Here is a 23,375-nt window from a genome sequence, read left to right as displayed (position 1 = left end):
CACGCAGAATGTGCCCTCTTTAATACCCATCACCAGGCTAACCCATCCCCCCACCCCCTCCCCTCTAGAGAACCCTCAGTTTGTTTCTCAGAGTCCATCGTCTCTCATGGTTCATCTTCTCCGACTCCCCCCCTTCATTCTTCCAAGGATACTGGTTTTGAATGCCAGTTCTATCATTTAACTGTGTGATTTTTTAATTTAATTTAATTTAATTTAATTTTTTTTTGGTGGTGGTGGTGTGCATTAACAAATCTTAGTTATTAAACTGGAGATAAGCCCCATCTCACAAAATTTTAAAGATAAAATTAGATAAGGTTTGCAAAATGTGTACCTTTATTATTCCTGATATGTTGAATAAAGTATTCAATACATACTAGTTCTCCTCTCTCTGTTTTATAAAACAATTTCCATGATCCAAAACATTTCTAGTATTGATCATTGTCTAGTTTCCCAGCGCTGCTCTAACAAATTACCACAAACTTAGTGGTTTAGGAGAATACAGATTCATTTTCTTACAGTTCCGGAGGCCAAATTTCCTAAAACCAAGGGGTTGGCAGGGCTGCATTCCTCCTGGGAGGTTTAGGGAGGAATCTGTTTCTTTGCTTTTTCCAGCTTCTGGAGGCCATTTACATCTACAGATCCCTCTCTGGCCTCTTCTGTTTTCATATCTCTAACTGACAGTCCTACGTTCCTCTTTCCACTGTGATGACCCGGTTATGCTATTGGGCCACCCTGATAACTCAAGGTGTTTTCCTCATCCCAAGATCATTAATCACAACAACAAAGGCCCTTTTTTCATCTGAGGGAACATATTCACAGTTAGCACATAGACAACAGGCCAACCTAAAAAAAAAAAGAAGAACTTTTGAAAAATGTTAAAATAGCCTCTTAAAATAAATGAAATGAGATTAATTCCCTTTATTCCTGATAACTTCCCTTCAGTTTGACTACTTAGAGACCCAGGAGTGCAATTACATTTATAAATTTTATACCGAGAGATTAATAATAGATTTTTGTAATTAACAAAAACAAATAAGCAAGCAAATTAAACACAAAACATAACATAAACCTTGTTCGGATAGCTAAAATATAACGCTGAAAGAAAAGGGAAGACAAATTAGTCTCTAAAGGACTTTCAATGGAAAAAATATGCAAATACTTGTGAAGATTTTCTGATTAATACAATGAAAGCCAATTTAAGTGTTATAAAATTGACTTGATATAAAAATCTTAGAACATTCTGGATTCAAGTTTTTCGAGGAATTTGCTCTTCACAGGACATCTCAACAAGAGGAAAGTGTGTGGTAAGAGAATTACGGCAGTATGTTTTTTACACCCGTTGTATGGTCAGAAATACTGTGAGGAAAGCATAGATCTGGAGAAAGAAAAACATATTTGAGTAAAATCTGAGCTTTGTGTATGATGAGCTCATGTTTTAAGCATGTGTTCTTGGCTGTTGTTTCCAAATACCCTCCACCGCTGAGGTCTGAGCATAAGGCTACCGTAAGTGCAGCGACCTTTAGTTCTCTCAAAGCTTGAATTGAAACGCTCTCACTCTTTGCCTGCTTTTCCTTTTTCTAACCTCAACACCCAATATTCTATTTAAAATTTTTCCTATTGGACTGGCTGTATGTACACTGAAGCCTCAGTTCACCTGGTAGCCAAACATTAGGCAGGCATAAATTTATATAGAATCAAATATAGCAGAAGAGGAACATGTTAACCGAGGAAGCTTGATGGATTATAAAATATATTATATAAAAGAAAGAAAGAGTTACTTATTCTGCATACATGAGAAGTTAAAGAGAGCTTTATAGAGAATGCTTGCACAGCCTTAAGGAATGCAGGGAAAGGGTGAGGGCGTTTCCAGAAAGAACAGAACAGGAAGTTCAATGTTATGGGGATGAGAGAGAACGTGGTATCAGGACAAGAAGCAATGTGGTTAAGTCCAGAGCAGAGGGTCAAGAGAGCAACCGAAGGGAAATGTCTATAAAGGCAAACAAGGGAAAACATTGGAGGAACATGTCTGAAATGCTGTGGAGCTTGGATGTAGTCTGTGGAGAACAGAAATAAGAATAGCAAAAGCAGTCTGGAGGATCAGTTAGAAGAAAGGATTTGCAGGCTCGGAGTGAAGACAACCACTTGAGCAATTCTTGGCATTGCAGATATGGAATAGAAAATAACTTAAGAAGGTAATGTTTTTAGGATATAATTGTAAATTTAATTTGATTTGGGAGGTTGGTAACAGAAAGAATGGCATTTAGGATAACGGCCAGATTCCTATCTTCGGTGAGTGGTGATTACACTTACTGTATAGGCAAAAACTGAAGGAAATACAAATTTGGGGTGTGGGTTAGTGTTAAGCTGTATTTAAGGTATATCAAAAATGAGATACTTTGAGAACTTCCAACTGCAAATGCTGGATTTCCCAGGTATTGTAAGTCTAACCTGGTTATAATCAGGATTTATCAATGTATATTAAAATAATGAATGTGCATAATATGGTCTAGGAAAAAAGTGTGCAAGCAGAAGGTTAAGAATAGAATTTTGAAGACATCATTATGGAAAATAAGTCATAGACACAATAGTAATTATAGTTGCAGCAAAACTATATTCCAAGAGAGACTGTTTTCTTTTGTTTCCTTTTTGTAATCTGTTTTAGAACTCCATTGTACAATTTAATAACCAACCGTCTAGAATTAAGCAAACCAAAATTGTAAAGCACTTTGAAATCTCTGTAAGTGCAAATGTGAACATATGCACTTATACAAATATTGAATACAACCATAAAACACATCTACCAAAAAGTATACAACATTTCTATGCTTTTCAATAACATCCCTGCTTGGCAGAATTCAAGACTAACCCTGTTTTCTTTGTGAAGAAGCATTATCTGTGTTCACAGTAAGTATCTAATTTTTTTCACAAAATAAAAAACTTGAAGTGGTAATTTTTCCCTCAGTAATTTCTTCCTTTACAGCTGATGTTTGTATATCACCTAAAATGCTGCCGCTGGGTGTGAATTAGGAACATTTTGCTCCTTCCTTCTTGATTATATTTTCCAGGAATTTATTTTTGTCCAGTTTTGGCTTAAAAAATAAAACCTTAGATGTTGCAATGCTTTCTCTATTCCTATTAATTTATAACTGCTTTTATTATTGTTTTCTTCTTTTTTAATTAGAACATGTTTATAGCTCTCTTTCTAAGTCCTGTCTTGAAATATCTGGTTTACTGACACTAGTAATGAAAACATGAGAGATGATGAGTTAGCCACTGCCTTTAAGTTGTTTTTTTTTCTTTTATTAGATCTATTCATTTATTTATGTGAGACAGAGAGAGAGAGAGAGAGCAATCATGAGTGCGGGGAGGGACTGAGGGAGAGAATCCTTAAGCAGACTCCCTGCTGAGTGCCAAGCCTGATGTCAGCTTTATCTCACAACCCATGAGATCATGATCTGAGCAGAACCAAGAGTCAGACGCTCAACCCACTGAGCCACCTAGGCACCCCCACCTGCCCATAAGTTTTAATCTACATTATTCAAGTTTTCACTTAAGATATTATTACTTGTTGGGCGCCTGGGTGGCTCAGTTGGTTAAGCTTCTGCCTTTGGCTCAGGTCATGACCCCAGGGTCCTGGGATCGAGTCCTGCATCGGGCTCCCTGCTCAGCAGGGAATCTGCTTCTCCTTCTGCCTGCCACTCCCCCTGCTTGTGTTGTCTCTCTCCCTCTCTGTCAAATAAATAAATAATTTTTTTAAAAAGATATTATTATTTGCGGTTTCACTGTAATATTAAGAAATATTCTATCTTTATTAATGCAAATAATCTGTTGTGCTGAATAGAAAGTTCATTTTGAAAAATGCTATTACTTTTTGACTTACACAGTTTCTAATTTTTTTAAAAAATTCATTAAGAGTATCATTCTGGCCAAATATTTTAAAGAAATACTATGTAAATAGCCCATTGAACATATACAGGGAGATGTAAAATATGAGTAAAGGTTAAGGATTTCCATATCAGTTAGTTTCATTATGTTGACTGGATTGACTAGATCCTCCATGTTTTAAAATTTATGTATTCTTATATAGAGTGAAATAATGACAATATGTTAAAATGTGCCAGTAAAATTGGAAAGCTGTTGGTTCATCTTTAAATGGCTAACAGATTTTTTTTAAGATTTTATTTATTTATTCATAAGAGACAGAGAGAGAGGCAGAGGGAGAAGCATGCTCCCTGCTGAGCAGGGCACCCAATGCAGGACTCGATCCCAGGACCCTGGGATCATGACCTGAGCCGAAGGCAGATGCTTAACCATCTGAGCCACCCAGGCGCCTGGCTAACAGTTGTTTTTAATTTCATGTATATTCTTTGGTGCACAAAAGATCAAATTTGTTTTGTATTCATCACTGATTGTGCTTCTCTTCTTCTATTATTTCTGCCTGATATAAATATTGTTATCTCTTCTTTAATTGGGTGCAGGTTTCCATAATATAGCTCTTTGGCTTTAAATTCTTCAACATTATTACATTTTGATCTAATTGTTTAGAAGCAGATATTTACCCAGTTTTGTATTTTGATATAATCTCAAATGTTTGCTTCCTATAAACAGAATTTAAGCCATAACATTTTGCCATATCTAGTTTTTTAAACTTTTTTGCTGTAAAAATAATTCTGAAATAATTTGAAATATGTGTACCCTTGTTTTTAATCCAAGCTAAAAATTTGTTTTCCAAGTTATTTTTTACAAATACATTTATCTAATTATAAATCCCAAAACAATAACTTCTGACTTTTCAAAAGTTATTGATTTGCTTAATTTGCTTTGTTTTACAATCAGCCCTTTAATTAAAAAAATAGTTTATTTCCCTTCCATTTTCTCATCTAAAAGAATAATCCTCTCATTAAAGTTCTTGTGTCTTTATTTCTTTTTTAAAGATTTTATTTATTTATTTGACAGAGAGAGACACAGTGAGAGAGGGAACACAAGCAGGGGGAGAGGGAGAAGCAAGCCTCCCGCTGAGCAGGGAGCCCGATGTGGGACTCGATCCCAGGACCCTGCAATCATGACCTGAGCTGAAGGCAGATGCTTAATGACTGAGCCACCCAGGCGCCCCTGTGTCTTTATTTCTGCCATAAATATATAGCATTATTGAGCCTGAAAATTAAGGTAAGTATATTTATTTTCCTGTTTCTACCTTATCCAGTTGGCTTCATTATTCCTGACCACTTTTAGTATGGCTTTATCAATTTTAATATTTCCATATTTATTTCTCATAGATTTAGGAGCATTTTTAGTGAGTTTTTTAAATGTCTGGGTAATACATTTTTCTTAAAATCCGAAAATTCAAGAATGACTTTTGATTATCTTAAACAATGAAATATACCCAGCTCTGACATTCTTGAATGGCAACCTTGATGCTATTTTAGGATCGTCTGCCTTTATTTTCTGCTTTGGTTATTTTTGCTGTTGTTTTGATGGCTGTTTCCATATTCTCTCTATATTTGTCCTTGCCATGTTTAAATTTTTAGTCTAGACATTGGTTATTCATATTTCTGAGTTATGATTTGAAGGTAAAGGTATTTGTCCAGCTTAGGGCAATTTCTCTTATAGATTTGATATTTTCTCCTTCCATTTCTTTTTCTAGTTTTAGGAATAAATAACTTCCATATATTGGATCTTTCTAATCTTTCTTCTATACATTGTTTGGTCTTCTCATAATTTTCCACAATGTATACAATTTTGCTATATTCTCAAATTTGTCTTCTTCATCACCACGTTTATGTTCTGTCATGCCAATCCTGCCTCACTGAAATTTATTTCAAAAAATTTTTTTAAAGATTTTATTTATTTGAGAGAGAGAGAGAGAGAGCACTTGGGGGGCATGGATGGGAGAGGTAGAGGGAGAAGCAGATTCCCCACTGTGCAAAGAGCCCGATGCAGGACTCGATCCTAGGACCCTGAGATCATGACCTAAGCTGAGGGCAGACGCTTAAATGACTAAGCCATTATATTTTTAAAATATATATGCAGAAAAATGAACTTATCAAATACATAATTTAAAGAATTTTCACAGTGAACACAAGGCCCTCACTGCAGATTTTAATTTTATTATTTACTTTTAATCCCTTGTAGTATTTTTTATACCAGTCAGCATCTGATGTATATTTTCTGTACATATATATTATATTGTATTATATTTGTATATATATTATATCTCCTGATGCAAATTGTTAGTGGCTCATGTTATATCATGAGAGGTATAGTTTTCTGAGTAGGTGGCCCAAAAGTAAGTTGATAGGCTCTGCCACATACTCACAGAGCACCCTGTATTTTCATAATTTATAATACTTTTTACACTTATATTCAATTTTTTAATGCACTGCTCAACCAGATATTAAGCTTCATGATGGTAAGTAGGAAGACTTTATTATTTATTGCTGTATTCCTGCTATCTTTCAGAGTGCCTTGAACATAGTAGGCATTCAATGAATATTTGGTGAACACAAGGATGATTGAATAGTGGGGGGAAAAATGAATGAAAAAGTTAAAGAGACAGAATTTTCCTGCTGAAAGTAGGTATTAACTATTTTTTTCTGGATTTTCTGGATTTTTCAGAACTATCAGTGTCAAGACAGAATAAACTGACAACTCACCTCCTTTCTTGCCAAACATGCTGATTCATTTCAAAACATACAGCAAGTTGTATTTCTAGCCAAGCTTCATTGTTATGGCATGAAGCAAAGAAATTTGCCAAACCTTTGCATATTTTTAGTCATTATCATTATGGTCTATAGCCTTTGTTTATTTTACCCAAGTGTCTTCATAGGTTTTTGCAAAGGAAATGGGAAGAAAACTTTAGGAATTTATAGCCTGCAACCATATTAACAAAGAAAACAACTTGTATCTCCAAAAGAATAGATATTTTTTTGCAAGTTGTTTTGTTTGCACAAAGTAGCTATTTAATGAGAAGACTTTCCTTCCTATTCCTTAGAAAAAGTTTCTTTTTCCTCTACTATGATTTTTTTTCATGAGCCCTTAAACCATGAAAAATATATGTCAGTCAAGTGTAGAACACTGAAAAAGATGAATTTTCTCATTTTTTCCAATGATATCTGAATTTAAAAGACACAAAGAGATATGTGTGAAACACCTAGCTCAGTTTTCCAGATGCAGGCATCAAACAACAATTCAAAATGCTGACAGTTTAAGGCTCACAGTTGGAACTATTCAGATAAATTTCCCTCCACCCTGACTGGAGAAACTTTTCTTGGACCAGCATTTACCCTACTGACATACAAATTAACTTCCTATTTAGTCTTTATTTTTTTTTTTTCGAACTCCATGTTTATATGCACAAATTTTAACTTAAGTTTCCACAACTGCACATAGCTATAATTTTAGCTTTTAGATCATAACTAAACCAAATGGGTATAAATTAGATACATTTTTCTTTGACACCATAAATTTACTTACTCTGCCACTGAATAATGTAAAAACATTAAAATCTGTCTAAAATTATATGTAAATATTATGAATGGATTTTATTTCAAATGATTTAAAATCCTTGAGCTATCTAATATACACATCATTTTGCACCTCCAGATTTGGTGCTTTTAAGGAGTAGATTAATCACAATTGCGCTATGGTGCCCTCACTCAGAATCGAAAGACTATAAACTCACTCTCTCCCCAAATCCACTATTTCTAAAATTAATCACATTCAAATGTATTTTATTTTATTTTTTTTAAAGGAGATAGTATTGTATTTACTGTTGTATTGCAACTGTTTTCATTCCAGGATCATGAATATTGTTGCAAATCCCCTCTGTTATTTGCGTAATTTGCTTAGTTTTATACTTCAGAAAAGAGCCATTATAATGTGGTATAGATTTTTATTCTTCAACAAAATTTAAATCACTAGTTATCCTCTAATACTATAATTGCCAATGATAATGTCTTCTATGTAAACCTGGCAATTTTCATTTAATTGCTTCCATGTTTATAGAAGACATAACAGATAATTAATGCCTAGCCTACTGTGGACCAGGCTTTGGAAATTACTTAAATAACTTTCAGTTAATACCTTAGGCCATAATCACTAATGGCTCATCTAACTTGCAAATGATTCAAATCATTTTTTCTACAAATATTTAGCAAAATAGAAGCAAAAATGTGCCTCAGCTCAAAACTGTCATTTATTTATTGAGGACACTGCATAACACAAGCTAATTATGATCGTTAGTTTTAGATAAATGCATTACTAAGTTCCCTTTGACTCTTAAAATAAATGTTCATCAAATCAACTCACCATAGAAAACTTTAAATGATCCTATTTAAAAACATGAAAATAAAAAAAATGCTTTATAATTCTCAAATATCATTTCTATTTTCTTGTTGATTTCCTTTATTCATAGTGAAAAATGGAATGGCATGATTTAACACAGGCACCAATGGTCAATGCTATAAAATTTAACTCAAAAGCTGTGACTTAATTTTAGAGGCACTTGTTATGAAGATACTGTAACATTTTAACACTTAAAACTTGAAGGAATAATTCCAGTTAAGCCAGTGACTTTGCCATAAATCAGCAACATATGATTAATGCTTAACTTTTTACCTTGATAGGTTACATCTAGATGCTCAGCTATTAGGTGTCATAGGGTTCATGGTGAAAGCTGAACTGTAACTTAAAAAAAAGAAAGGAAAGCAGAGAGATTGAGGATTGCAAAAGTGGTGTAAGTAACAATGTCATGTGCAGATCACATTTGCTTCTCCTGAATTTTTTATTCTTTTTCTATACAGGCAAAAGACATCTTCGTATTTTGCCCAAAAAAGGTACATCACCAGTATCAAATGCACAAAACTGTCTTTAAAAGAGAGGATGTGTGATTTTTGTTGAACTGACAATACACTTTCTTAGAAAAATTAAACTATCCAAAGCTAACCTCCTTAGCTTACTTTTACCAGAGAAAAAGTAATATAATAAAATAATAAACTAATTTTTATTATATTTAAAGAGTTTAAATGATGATGTTAAGGAAATCACCACCACCCTCCACCACCAGGTCCAAGGTAGGTGCCTTCCTTAGTACTTCCATGTTAATAGTTCTTTATCATGCATGTTAAAATGCATTGAAGGCACTATCATGTCCTGATTGCTTAAATGCATCTAATATTAGACACTGAAATTTGGGAGAAGAAAGGAGAAAGGAAGAGTTTGAAAGTTGACACTGGGGGCGCCTGGGTGGCTCAGTCTGTTAAATGTCTGCTTTTGGCTCAGGTCATGATCCCAGGGTCCTGGGATCAAGCCCCGCATCGGGCTCCCCGCTCCGCGGGAAGCCTGCTTCTCCCTCTCCCACTCCCCCTGCTTGTGTTCCATCTCTCGCTGTGTCTCTCTCTGTCAAATAAATAAATAAAATCTTAAAAAAAAAAAAAGAAAGAAAGAAAGTTGACACTGTTGAGGCTGCTGCTAAGTGCTGGTGATGATTTGGTCATGAAGGACTCTGCTGCGAAAACAAGAAACTACATTTCAAGGCGATCCATCAGTGATGTAAAAACAAAACAAAAAAACCCAAACGTATTCACTGGCTCCTTTGCCCCTCAGGGCAAAGGTTCATCCCCGTGGCATGTAAAACCCTTTGTTCTTAAGGGTGGGGCATACATGGGTACCAAAGTGCATGGTGTAGTGCCCAAAGCCTCATTATCCGCAGGAAGGGCCCTGAGTGAGAGGCAAGAGCACATGGGCGCACATGAGGTGCAGTGCTGTGAGGCCGCACCTGCATGAAGCTATGAAAGCCGGACCCGAGTGGTCAGCAGTGGGATCAGAGAGTACCTAAACCAGCGCAAGAGTGGTGTCTCCTACAATCCAGCTCAAAGTTGCTGTTTAACCATTTGGTAGTTCTTTCAAAAATTGCAATGGACCCCACTAACTGAAAGGTGTTCCTTAGCTTTACACAACTTTATAGACCATAAATTAATAAATCATTCATCTCGCAACTGAAAAATATGCATTGAAAAGGTCCTGTGTACCTCAGGTTCCGAAGTAGACAGATGTCATTCCCTTTAACAACCAGAACATAATTGGGAAGACAATGCATGCTGTGTTCTAAACTAATATATATTTTTAAAAATTTGGTAGTGCTAGTTTTTCATAGTAGGAGCTTCAAAATTTTTTTTTCTTTAGTTACTATTAAGATAGTGAAGTTCTTCTTCACTTCTTGTGTCTAGCTCTTAAATGTTGATTGACTTTTACTTGTCTAACTCCATAGCTGAATGGTATTTTGCCCTCCTGATTCAAAAAATCAGACGTAACAGCTCATGATAATTAAACTACGGTAAAACAAGTAGACAAGTCAAAGATCCCACACAGCCAGGTACACAGAGTAGACTAAATCCCCCTGGGTTCCACTGAAAACTGAGAAGCTCAGAGCTCCTTGCACAAAACACCCAGTATAGCCCTTAGGATTTTCTTACTTCTGTCCCAGTTTGACTAGTTCCTCAATTCTCCCTGATTCTCACAACCCTCCCTGAATTGAGTGAAAATGTTATCAGTAGCTACATTGTTTCAAGTGTTCAAGTCTTCCCTGGAGATTCTCTTCACAATTTCACAATATGCTTTGGAAAGCAGTTCTTAGGAACAGAAACATTTTAACTTTTTCACAGCAGTTGTCAGCAGCTTCACAAAACTGATGCCACTGCTTGACAGATGAGTCTGCTTAAATTGGTGGTGACCTGATGGTAGTAAATATGAGAGAAGGAGCCATAAATATGGACAGCTGCATTGACAGTGTTTCCATTTGTCACGTGATTTTACCCAGGCGTGCTTCCAAACTGTCTCCACTCTTTTCTTTTGTTTCTTATTCTAGGAAACAAATGGTTTCCTCTCTTCCACCAACCTCCTCCCCTCACTTCTCAACCTTTGTAAGTTTCCCTTCCTATGATTAGAAAAATTTGTAAGCACCTTACAGCTGGAGAAGCCGGACAAAGAAGATGGAAGGTGTGAGGAAGAGGTAAACGAGAAGAGGCAAAGGTAAGAAAAGCCTGAAAGTCTAATGCTGAGGTGCTGTCTTTGGGACCTCCTGGCTGTGTGTAGACTTTGTCGTCTCTGTAAGTTCTGTGTGCTTCTCTGTACACTTGACCAGTTAAAGTCAAGTTAGAATATGCCCATTGTAATACAGATAGGCACTGGTTCGGGAGAAATTTTATTCCATGTGGATTTTCAACTCATCTATCCTCTTTGAGAAGATGTTTATATATTTCCCAGTGTTTCATGAGTAAGTAGCAATACGATCTTACCAGGTGTTGCTAACATCTGTTGCATTTTTTTAAGGATTTTATTTATTTATTTGAGAGAGAGAGAGTGAGAGCACAAGCAGGGGGAGCAGCAGAGGGAGAGGGAGAAACAGACTCCCTGCTGAGCAGGGAGACCCACTTGGGACTCCATCCCAGGACACTGGGATCATGACCTGAACTGAATGCAGACACTTAACAACGGAGCCACCCAGGTGCCCCAAACGCCTATTCTGTTTTTGAAAGCTTTAGCATGAGCCAGTTCCCAACTACTTTCATCCCTAAAAACAGTTTCTCTACAAGATTTAAGAATACCCCACCTGGTGCCCCTGGGTGGCTCAGTTAAGCATCTGCCTTGGGCCTAGGACATGATTTCAGGGTCCTGGGATCGAGCCCCACTTGGGCTCCCTGCTCAGCAGGGAGTATGCTTCTCCCTCTCCCTCTGCCCCTCAACCCCCCTTTCCCCCAGCTTGTGCTTTTTCTCTCTCTCAAATTAATAAATAAAATCTTTCAAATAAATAAATAAATAGATAAATAAATAAATATCTCACTTGGGGCAACTGTGTGGCTCAGTAGGTTAAGTGTCTGATTCTTAACTTTGGCTCAGGTCATGATCTCAGGGTTCTGAGATCAAGCTCCACGTGGGGCTTGGGGGCTCAGTGGAGAATCTGCTTGAGATTCTCTCCTTGTCCTTCTGCCCCTCCCCTCACTCTCTTTCTCTCTCTCTAAAATAACTAAATAAAAATTTTAAGAAAATATCCCACTTACTTGAATCAGAAAAAAAAGATGTATATTATTTGAGCCCTTGGATACTTTCTGCAATGACCAGTAGCATATCTGTCAGTCTAGAGTATACACTTAATCTTTTCCCAAGGCATATGAATATAATCTTCCCCTGAAACCAGGAAGTGTGAATTAAGATTGAAAAAATTTAAACAGTTCTATTGGAGGGTCTTTCCTACAGTTTTGTCCCCATGATCACTCACAAAACAAAACTACCAGGAAAACAGGATAATGTTTTCATACAAATACAATATTCAAAATTCAAATTGAGGATAGCAATTTTTAATTTGATAAATTTAAAATGAGAAAGTCATATTATATTATTAAGATTTTGAAATAGATTAACATAATTTCATATGTATATCCCATTGTGAAAGATTTGCTAGTACTTTTTTTTTTTATGAGTAGATGACTTTTCATACATTTGGAGCCCAATTGTAGTAAAGCCTTTGAGGTAGAAGAGTTGTTAAGTGTTTAGTACATGCTGTAAACATGCCCACTGTGGATTTTAGAGTACTGGTAGATGAAGTCATAAATGTAGCTAACTACTGACAACCACTAAAGACCCTCTACTGGAAGATAATCCACCCGGCCAAGCATTACCAAACATGTTCTTTGAATTAGTTTATTTCTAGGATTATAGAATATAAGAACACAAAATCCAAATAGTGGGAAAAGTCATAAACCAAAGTTTGTGGCTGAAACAATGTGTTGTTATACTATTCAATTAGGATTGTCATTAAATTATTACAGAATATCGATCTCTTTGCAATTCAGAGCTTTTATTCTTGAATAGGTGTGAAAAATGTACGTAGAATTGATATGTAAAATATCATTTTTAACAAAGGGAAAATAAGTATATATTTTTCTGATTTCAGTAACTGGGTAATGTTTTTACATTTTTAAGAGCATAAAGCAAACTGTAAATCTTTAATGCAAAGAATATGAGTTTATAGAAACCTAGACGAATAATTTTAAAACAATTGTAGATGCCCAGTGTCTAAGCTATAGATTAAGTAAACAGGTCACCAAAGGGCTTTCAGCGAGCCCCTTAAATCAACTATTTTTGATCTGTATATTGATATAGCATCCCTTTTCATTCTATTTGGAGAGTACAAGTTATGAAGAACCTACTATGTGACTTGCATATGATCATACCAGTACGTCTAAGTCCTTTCCTCCAAATCCACAGATATGTGAATTACTATAGTTCTGTATTATTTTAATGTTTATATTAATATCAATGTAAGAATAATAAATGTTCACATAAAATTTGGATGTGCACTTAATAAATATGTTAATAGAACTAGTTAAATTAAAATAATGAGTAGTGAATACAACAAAAGGCAATTATAATAGAGCTATAGTCTATAAATGTCATATATTAAGTCTATATAGTCTATAAATGGTCTACATAGTCTATAAATGGTCATATATTAAGAATCTCAAAAATATCTGGAAATTATTTTTGGCAATACTGCAATTTTTGCTGTTTGTGATATATATATATATCAATTGCTTTTCTTTGCAGTTCATATCTTTTGTTACTAAACAGATGAAAAAATCATGTAGGATTGATAAGTAAAATACCATTTTAGCAAAATTTAAATTGTTAGGAACCTAAAATCACAGAGCGAGGGGAGAGTAGAGCCAGGTTTAAACCCAGAAAGTCCGAGTTCTGAATTTGCCTCTTAATCCATTGGCCTACAGAAGGGGTTATTTTGTGGAGCAGCTAACAAGGTCTTTTTTCCCTTTCTCACAGCTTCCTCGCTCCCAATATTCACTTAATTTCAAGTCTAGGGAAATATAGCTCCATGTTACATCCAAAATATCCCCCACATTCACAAATTTTACACCCAGTGTTGCTTATCAATGCACTTTGCTAAACAAAAGACCATGACAATTATTCAGAAAGGGATCAGTAAATCCCCCAGTGGTAGAAGAAGGAGCCACTTTTTCCCCCTATCTTCTGATATTTAGAAATATTCTGGCTTGATCAGATATTCAAAATCTAGATTTAATCAGTAGACCCGATCATCATGTAGACAGATCTACTCATATGTAAATCTGTGACATTTCTTCTCCGACATAGACTAGAGAGGTGGCAGAGCATAGAAAATCATGGTTTAGCATTTTGCAGACTAAATTGATGTTAACAGCTACAGAAAAATACTGTAGATGGCATGGCTTCAAAAATATGTTTTAAGATAGAATATAGATAATATTCCAAATGGTTGCAATTCTTTAGACTTGATGTTAGAGTAAATAATACATTATTAACTGCAGTTAAATAATTTTTGAGCACAGTAGAAAATTATATGTTCTAAATTTAGAACAAAAGCCTACTAGTTCTGAATTTTACTTTTCTCTTTAAAAACATGAATTAAGAATAACTCTTTTTTCTGTCATTCTAAATTATATCTGAAATAGTAAAAAGTATGATTTTCAAAGGCAGAAGTATGGCAGTTTTGTAGAAATGATTTCCATCCAGTTCGAATGGTAACTAGTATGTTTATTGGAAACTTTGAATGTTAAAGATAAAATGATTTACAAAACTTAAAATAATTCTTTTTCATTGATGACTCCAAGATTATTGTTAGGAAAGACAGTAGTAGTGTGACAAGATATATGCATTAGAGCCATTGGAGAATGGAAGAAAGGACTTGTATATTATGACATTATGCATGTTTATAATTCTAAGCTGAAATTGTGTTTGTTGGTAATTCATAAATTTCCTCGGCCTCAATCTTCTTATTTACTAAATGGTGATAATGACCTTAAACATTGCTTGAGCTCTCTGAGACCTGTTTGCTTCCTCTGTAAAATGGAGAGTTGTTATGGCATAGGTACTGAAAATGTATATGCAAATTTCTCTTGGCATGTGAATGAGACCTTTGGTGAATCATCAATCAGTCCTCTCAAGGAACCATTTCTCCTCCTAAAAGTGAAAATTGATTGAATGTCTTTGACTCTGACCCCATATTTTCCTTCACCACTTATCACTGCTTTTCACTGCCTTGTTTTTACCTTAGAAACAAAGAATTATTAGAGGAAGAAGGGCTCTATATCTGACTACGTGGGGGATACAATACCCCTATATCTATTCCTGTTCTGATTTTCCTTACCTCAGGATAATGTTCTTTCATTAACAAGCTGCCAATTCAATTAAACTTTCCCCTCCATCTAGATAAGATATTAAAAATAAGGATACTTTGCAAATTCTAAGTTACTAGGAACATGAAAAAAATCAAGCAGTTCTTTCTAAGGCCTACTAGATATTAACTAAATTCACCAGTCACTGACTAAGCTCTTTCTTGTCTATGAAAATAAGATTTGTTTTGTCTGCACTATATGCCAGGTACTTTTTTAAGTGCTTAAGTGCATTTATCCAGTTACTTAGATGAGAAAACTGAAACACAGAGAGGTAAGTTACACAAGTTCCTAATACTACTAAAAAGGCAGAATCATTAACCAAACACAGCAATTTGTTTTTAAAACCATGCCAGTAAGCATTATTTTCTCCTGCGCATCTAATGGCCTGTATCTCCGTTTGAAATCAGCAGGAAGTACTTAAATATTATTTCAAATAAGACGTAACGAAGAACCACTGAATGAATATATATATATTCATTTGCATATGCACGTATTATTATTCTCACATATTGAAGACATGAGTTTTTAGGAGTTTTCCAAATAAGAACTCACCAAAACCCTTTTATCAATTTATGCCATAAAGTGCATCTGCTGACATGGAAAGCTAGAGTATATCAGCATTTTTTTTTTCTTTTTCATTCATCAGATTTGTCCCCACCCCTTACATTCAAAACCATCTACTTTCCAGTTTAATTCTCTATATATCAGTATTACAGAAATCTAATCCATGGAGTTTCCACAGAAACCTCTACACACCATGTTTAGAATTCCCCAAAAGCTGTATTTTCCATCCTCTGTGTTTTCTAAGAGAAAAAGAGGTTTTAATATCCCCAAATAAAAAGTATTTATTTAATTATATGTACAGTCAATACATGCATTTATTGTTCTCTATAAAAGCACTCATTTGAAATCAAATATGATACAGTTTTCAAACATTCAAAACTGTATTTAAACAATATATTACTAAAGCATTTTCAACAAATATGTATTGAAAAAAATAAAAGCAAGTTGCCAGAACCCAGACTGGAAACTCCAGAATAATAAAGCTTCAGCATTAAGATCTGTACTTCTTAGAATAATTTAAAAAACAAAACAAAACAGCCCCTAAAAGAGCTTATTCCCTACTTGAAATTATGCTAAGCCATTAATTTATTCTAGTACTTGAGAAAGGGTGCACCATATAAAATCTTCTTGTCATTATTTCTTATCACTCTTTGTCATTTTCCTAGGAAATCTCTCATTTGGAATAGCACGCTGAAGTTTAACTCTACTAAATCTTATATGTGGGGAAAAGTCAGTCATAAACACTTCTTAGTAATCTATTCTCCCCGATCTTTGCATCTTTGTTTTTTTCCTTTTTCTTTTGTTCTCTCTTATATCTAACCAAAGTTGTGTTATCTGCAAAATTATTCGGTCTCTCTTGAAATACTAATATCTACCTAAGGTGCCATTTGGCAGTTCAATTCCAAACTTTCACTATTCCTAAAGATAAGTATAATCATCTTAATAATTGTAATGGCAAGAAAAATGGGAAGCTTATGAACCTAATAATTACTTAAAATTATAAACTTATAAGTTTTTGCAACAAACCAGAGCAATAATACCCATAGCTTTAGGTAATACCCACCTGCTATTATTAGTGATTGAAAATGTTTGTTATCTACTAATAAGAAAGTTTATTTAGTACACTGTATTTCTGAAATTCTATAGTTCAACTTCTAAAACAATAAAAGCATTTTACTTTGTACTAGTTTCTCCCTTCTATTTCATTTCAAGAATTTAGTCTTCTAGAGATGAAATATTCTGAATTTGATACATAAAGGTATTAGTATTATTTTTTTGCCACACACTAATGCACTAAATGTGATATTTAATATTTGAAAGACAAAACAAAATTAAAAAGTAGTCTTTTTGCTTTGTTTGGCACTACCTCATTTTCTGAGTAAAAATACATTGGATTTTTCTGTAAGTACAATTTTGAATCTGGTTACTTGGAGGATAAAAACAAAAGCAACAATTAATTCATCCAGTTTTAAAGCTTCAGAAAGACACATGAGAAATTTCAGCATGGGTGACTTGATTATATTTGGGTCGTGAAGGACCATGGTGATAAATATGTAAAGGAAAAACCGAGCTTTTAAACAAGAGCAACAACAATAGGATGTAACATGAATAGGGTCTATCTTGAGGGAAAAAAAAAACACCTATATTTTTACTATTGACGAGATTTATGATTGTTAAATGTAAGATAGGAAAGAACAGCAAGTTGCAAAAATGATTCCCAGTTCTCTTAGGTGACTTGGAATATTGTAATATCACCAATTCAAAAAAAAAATGGAGAAGAAGTAATTGAGGTAAAGATGATCAGTAAACCTTTTGGCATGCCGAATTTGATGTGCCGACTGGTAACAATGTATACAGGAAACAAACACATGGAGAAAGAAGGCTTTAAATATTAAGAACGTGGATATTGGAGAACAGGTTAAATTCCTACATCTTTTTCCACTTCAGTGACCTTGGGGAGATATTTTTAATCATTTGGGGCCTGAGTTTCATCATCTATAAAATACTGATCGTACATGTCTTAAGGAGTTGTTCTCCAGGAAAAAAATGAGATAATCCACATAAAGCACTTCATCCAGTATCTACACCTCATAAGAGCTTAATGATCATTACCTAATGAAGCTACCATGAGGAGTATGAAATTGAAATACACATTCTGGAAATTCAGCACGGAAGTTGCAGGCAGAACCGTGAGGCTGGATGAGATAGTCTAGGGAAAATGCATAAAATAATAAATGGAGGTTGCGGGTGGCTCAATTGGTTAAAGGGCTAAGTGTCTGCTTTCAGTTCAGGTCATGATCTCAGGGTCCTGGGATCAAGCCCCAAGTCAGGCTCCTTGTCCAGTGGGGAGCCTCCTTCTCCCTCTTCCTCTGCCCCTCACTTCCGCTCAGGCACGTGTGCGCTCTCTCTCTCTCAAATAAATAAATAAAATCCTTTAAAAAAAGAAATGGAGATGAGTTTTCACCCGTTGGTTTTTTTGTTTGTTTGTTTTTAAAAAATAATTTTAAGTTTAATTAAGAACTCAGCCAATAAGACATTGAAAAATAAACTCATAAATAAACACTGGTTAACTTTTTCCAAACTAATGTGTAAGTTTAATCTATCAAACATATTGCAAAATTTTATCTGAATGATAAACAGTTGAAATACAAGAGTATTTTGAAAAATGAGAAAATTAGGAGGAACTGAACCATCAAATGTTAATATAAAATATAAAACTTCAAAGAAAAGGACTGGTAATTACATGAGAATATAAAGACCTAGTGAAAGAAACCCAGAGAATCAGATCCTTTCAAGTCAGTGAGAAAGATGGTGCAAGGAAAACAAGCTAAACCTTCAAATCAAGAGCACTGGGTATTATATGCAAATGATGAATCACTAAAGTCTACTCTGGTAACTAATATATGTTAACTAAATTGAATTTAAATAAAGAAATAAAACACACACACACACGCATTAAGTCCTTATAGCAACATACACACATCCAGGCATTCATACACAAACACACACGTACACACACACACACAGCTAATTTCTAGACAGGTAACAGCATTGTTATTTTTAAGGAAATAATGAAAAAGATAGAATACCAGTAACCATCTGATATTGGTCTTGAGAGATGTCTTTTAGTAAGAAATTATTCCAAAGGAAGAAAACATGAAGAAAAATATGAATAAATTTGACCACATAAACATTTTATTTATTTAAGATTTTATTTATTTATTTATTTATTTTTATTTATTTGTTTGACACAGAGAGAGAGAGAGAGAGCACAAGCAAGGGGAGAGGCAGAGGGAGAAGCAGGCTCCCCCGCTGAGCAGGGAGTCCGATGAGGGACTCAATCCCCGGACCTTGGGATCATGACCTGAGCTGAAGGCAGACGCTTAACCAACAGTCACCAAGGGGTCCCAACCACATAAACATTTTGGTAAGACTAAGGACAGAATTGAAGTAGAAATATTGGAAATAAATGACAAAGTATCAGTTTTTAATATACATCTTACCTGCAAGAAAATAGAAAAGCTTTTTAAGAAGACAAAGGACACAAACAGGCAATTCCTTAAATAAACAATTGGAAACAAATGTTAGAAACAATGGAAACTTTGTCCAGATGTATTCTTTATCCCTGGCTAAAATAGTGTTGGGTTTTCAAAGGTACAAGACCTGGCACTGTCTCTGTGGGGGCCCACTGTGACATCCAACGTACATTTTAAAATGTCTTTCCAGCAATTAACATTTAAGAAATTATCTTAAACAAATAATGAAGGATCCATGAACTATCTTAACCACATTCAAGCAATTGTCTTATACAATTATTTATAGATATATACATGGTTTTATTTTTAACTAGTTAATTAATTAATGAGAGAGACAGAACATGATAGCAGGGGGAGAAGCAGAGGGAGAGGGCCAAGCAGACTCCAGCCCAGCGCAGAGCCTGCCGCAGGGCTCCATCCCACCACCCCTGGATCATGACCTGAGCTGAAATCAAGAGTCAGATGCTTAACTGACTGAGCCACCCTGGCGCCCCAATACATACATGGTTTTAGCCTAGAGGTGAGTGTGCGTGTGTGTGTGTGTGTGTGTGTGTGTGTGTGTGTATTAACAGTATGCCATAGTTTGTGTATTAATAGTAGGCCAGAGGTTTAGTAAAGTATAATGGGCCACTAAATTGTATTGTAATAATAAGCTATCAGGAAAAAACTCATGTATTAGAAAATTTAATGGCATTAAAAATGTTCATAATCACCTAATGAAGAAAACACTTTATAATATACTGCGTATATACTCATGTTAATTTGTGACATGCATTTTGAATATATGTATATAAATAAACCTTATTTTTGCCTGTATCTATATCTGCATCTATTTATAATCGTGAAGAGCTGCAGATACACACATACACAAACACACGCACAACCATATATGTTTTGTGTAAAGTAGTTGTCTAAACTACTATTTTTCTAAAATAGTTGTCTCTTAACAGTGAGCTTATGGGTATTTTTTTTAATTTCCTAATTTTCATTAAGTATTTTTTCCAGTAAGCTCATTCTTTGTATAATCATGAAAATATAATAAAATATTTTGGAAAAATAATAAAATAGCACAGTTCAAAATTCTTTAACATGCCTTATTTTTTGGCTGCAGCCATTCCACCAGTATGACGTAGAGATTTAACATTTACTTGTCAATGGTAGTTTGTATCACCCGTTGACATGGAGTGCAAAATAAAGATGAAATTTAAAGAGATAAATTGTTTAACTATGGAATCCAAATAGAAACACTGTATGTATTTCTAAATATTAGAAATATTGTGTGTATATGTATGTATGCGTTAAGTATATAAACTAGTCTCAAGAAATATAAGAAATACATTCACCGGAACATGTTCTTTTCTATTAGGGCAAGTTTGAATGTAAACCCTAAGATCCTAAATTGTCTGATAAAAGAATCCTATTTTTTATTTAACTTTTGTACTGTCCTTCTCTTCTGGGTAGGTTCACATTTGAATGATGACTGCAATCTTTTCTTGAAACCAAGAAGATAAAGTGTAGGTAAGTGAAATATAACACTGTATGTTATCTATACTGAAATTAAAATTTTTTAAAAAGTAATCAATGATTACACTAAATTGAGATCAGCTGAGCCTGTGGAAGGCATTAAATCCATATTGACATTTACAAAAGGCAAACAATAAATACACATTCAAGAGGAAAAAGAGTGTGCAGACAGGTGAGTTATTCTACGAAGTAATCTTAACTAAATAAACAAGAAAAACAGTTAAAACATGGGCGGAGTTAAGTCTGTGGACATAGTGATCATGTGTATGTTTACAAATATGGAAGTTCTAAAATGGAGGCAGGTTTAATAGGCATTTTTTAAAGATTAAAAGGGCTTTTATATGTATATAAATATCCTTTACCAGATACAATGGAACTAGATGACTTAGAAATATTAATGAAGGTGCACTGTAATGAACTATTATAAGAAGAGATGGATTATGTTCAATTTCCTTTGGGATTTCATAAGATGTTGAGAATATCTGTCTCTTTTCAGATTAATTTATATATATATATATATATATATATATACATGATAGCAATAAAAAAAGGAAAATGTTACATTAAAATTATTTGCAAACGTTTTCCTTCTCTATCCCCTTAGAAAGATGCAGGCTTCCTATTTTCCGGGTCAGCTTCTTAGTCACTTTTGTTGGGTAAAATCTGAATTATGGGAGACGAGAAAATTGAAGTATGTCAGATAATTAAATTACTATGCATAGTAAAGAGATGAAAGAAAAGGTAGGAAGGGTAAAAATAAAAGGGTGATCTGTGAGGGTATTTTACAAGTTTGGCATGGAAATGACTACTTTGGGTCAACTCAATATTTGTAGTGAGAGTGAGAGAGGTGTATAAAGATTTAAAAATTTTTTACAATGCATGTGAATGTATTTCTTTGGGATTTGGCATGAGCTGTATGGAAGGTTAATTAGCTGGGTGTTTGAAGCTTGTTTCTTTAAACGCAGTCCTCTCCTGAGATAAGCAAAAGAAAAATGAACAATGAGCCTTATGTAATCGTAGGGTATACCGTTTGCTAATATCCAATATCCATTTCCCCTTCTTCCTTATAAAACTCTGATATGGATCCAGTGTCTGACTCACCTCCCCTCAAATCACCCCCTCCCATAAAAAACAAAACAAAACAAAACAAAACAAATAAATCAAAGACATGGGCATCGAAAAATATTGACCTTTACTGCCAGCTCCAGAGGTAGGAATGATTGATCTAAAGATAAGATCATTCCCATGCAATTGAGTGGTGCAAAAATGGGTATGTAACCCAGTTTCAGCCTATGAAATACCTGGGACAATTTACAGAGGTTTCCTGGAGAAGTTTTACATCTGCCCATAGAGACCATGTAAGAAGTTGTATTCTTTCTTCTTCCTCTTATGTTGTCATCTTTTATCACAAATTCTGAAAGAGTGCCCATACAACAACAATCCTGAGGGTGAAAAGAATGCTGAAAATAGCAGAGACAAGGTATTGAAAGATTCAGGGGATTTGTAGGGCCCTGCTGGGTGCTAAATAACCAGCTTTAAAATCAGCACTACCTCTAGATTTCCTAAAAATATCTTTATTGTTTAAATCAGTGTGAATAAAAAGTTCCGTTAGTTGTAGCCCAAAGCTTCCTAATTGAATCTATAGTTTATATTTTGGGGGCTATAATTTAGTGCTCTGAAGCTGAATTGCCATTGTTAGAATTAGAATCCAAAAGAGTAACAATTTCACTGGACATTGTAAAATATGGGTGATTGTTCAGCAACTCCACACTCCCTTTCCTCTCCCACTGCAGGTGGGGGTGTGCTCTTCTGCCTCACTGATTTGGACTTGGCCTGCTAACTAGTTGTGGCCAGTGGCATGTGTACTTGTTATAGGTTGTCGTCTCAAGAAACAGTATGTCTCTTTTTGCTTTCTTGAGCTTTCATAATCACCATGAGGACATGCCATGGTAGCCTGTGATCCCAGAAGAATCAAAGTCATGTGGAGCAGATGTAGACCAAGCTCACTGGAACTCAACCTGGAGCAGCCAGTCAGTCATCAACCACAATACAGACATGTAAGTGAGACATAAATGCTTACTATGTTGCGTGCTAGATTCTTAGGGTGTGTGTTATGAAACATCTGTCTTGAGCTGACTGAGATAACATGAACTCTGGTGGCTATCGAATAATAGCACAAAATTAAAAGACAATGATGGAAATCACTCTGAGATCAACATCATAATTTTGGACCTACTGGGCAAAATGCAACTGGATGGACTTTTCTGAGAACCAAATACACCTCCATTAGTTATTGAAAAAGCCTAAAACTTCCCTTGTGATACTGAGATTTAGATTTAAAATAAGTTTTAACACAGTCTCCGCAGATTCTTCAGAAACCAGTCCTTCTGGACAATGTGGACAATGATGTTAGACATTCATGGACCAAAGGAGACTTTTGTCCAGATTCTATGGGGATTTGGCTCCTGATATGATACTTGGTGATTCAAAGTCTTTGGAACATGTTACCAAAACAAAAACAAAAATG

The 23,375-nt window shown here is 34.8% G+C and overlaps 2 long non-coding RNA genes across 2 annotated transcripts in view; both read left to right on the top strand.

The window, feature by feature from the left end:
• The window catches only part of LOC141373681 (uncharacterized), a 714,213-nt gene that overhangs the window by 600,504 nt on the left and 90,334 nt on the right, over positions 1-23,375 (top strand). The gene's annotated exons all lie outside the window — the stretch shown is intronic.
• LOC141373680 (uncharacterized) lies at positions 1,987-22,865 on the top strand. The gene is made up of 5 exons (XR_012379923.1): positions 1,987-2,192; positions 4,957-5,166; positions 10,865-11,028; positions 20,786-20,842; positions 22,768-22,865. It is a non-coding gene; the product is annotated as an uncharacterized lncRNA (long non-coding RNA).

This window comes from Callorhinus ursinus, unplaced genomic scaffold, assembly GCF_003265705.2.
Source record: "Callorhinus ursinus isolate GAN/ISIS: 27379988/994484 unplaced genomic scaffold, GSC_fseal_2.0 scaffold11, whole genome shotgun sequence".
Classification (NCBI taxonomy): Eukaryota; Metazoa; Chordata; class Mammalia; order Carnivora; family Otariidae; genus Callorhinus; species Callorhinus ursinus.
The sequence above is the reverse complement of the archived record's forward strand: the minus strand, read 5'-3'. Positions and strand labels throughout refer to the sequence as shown.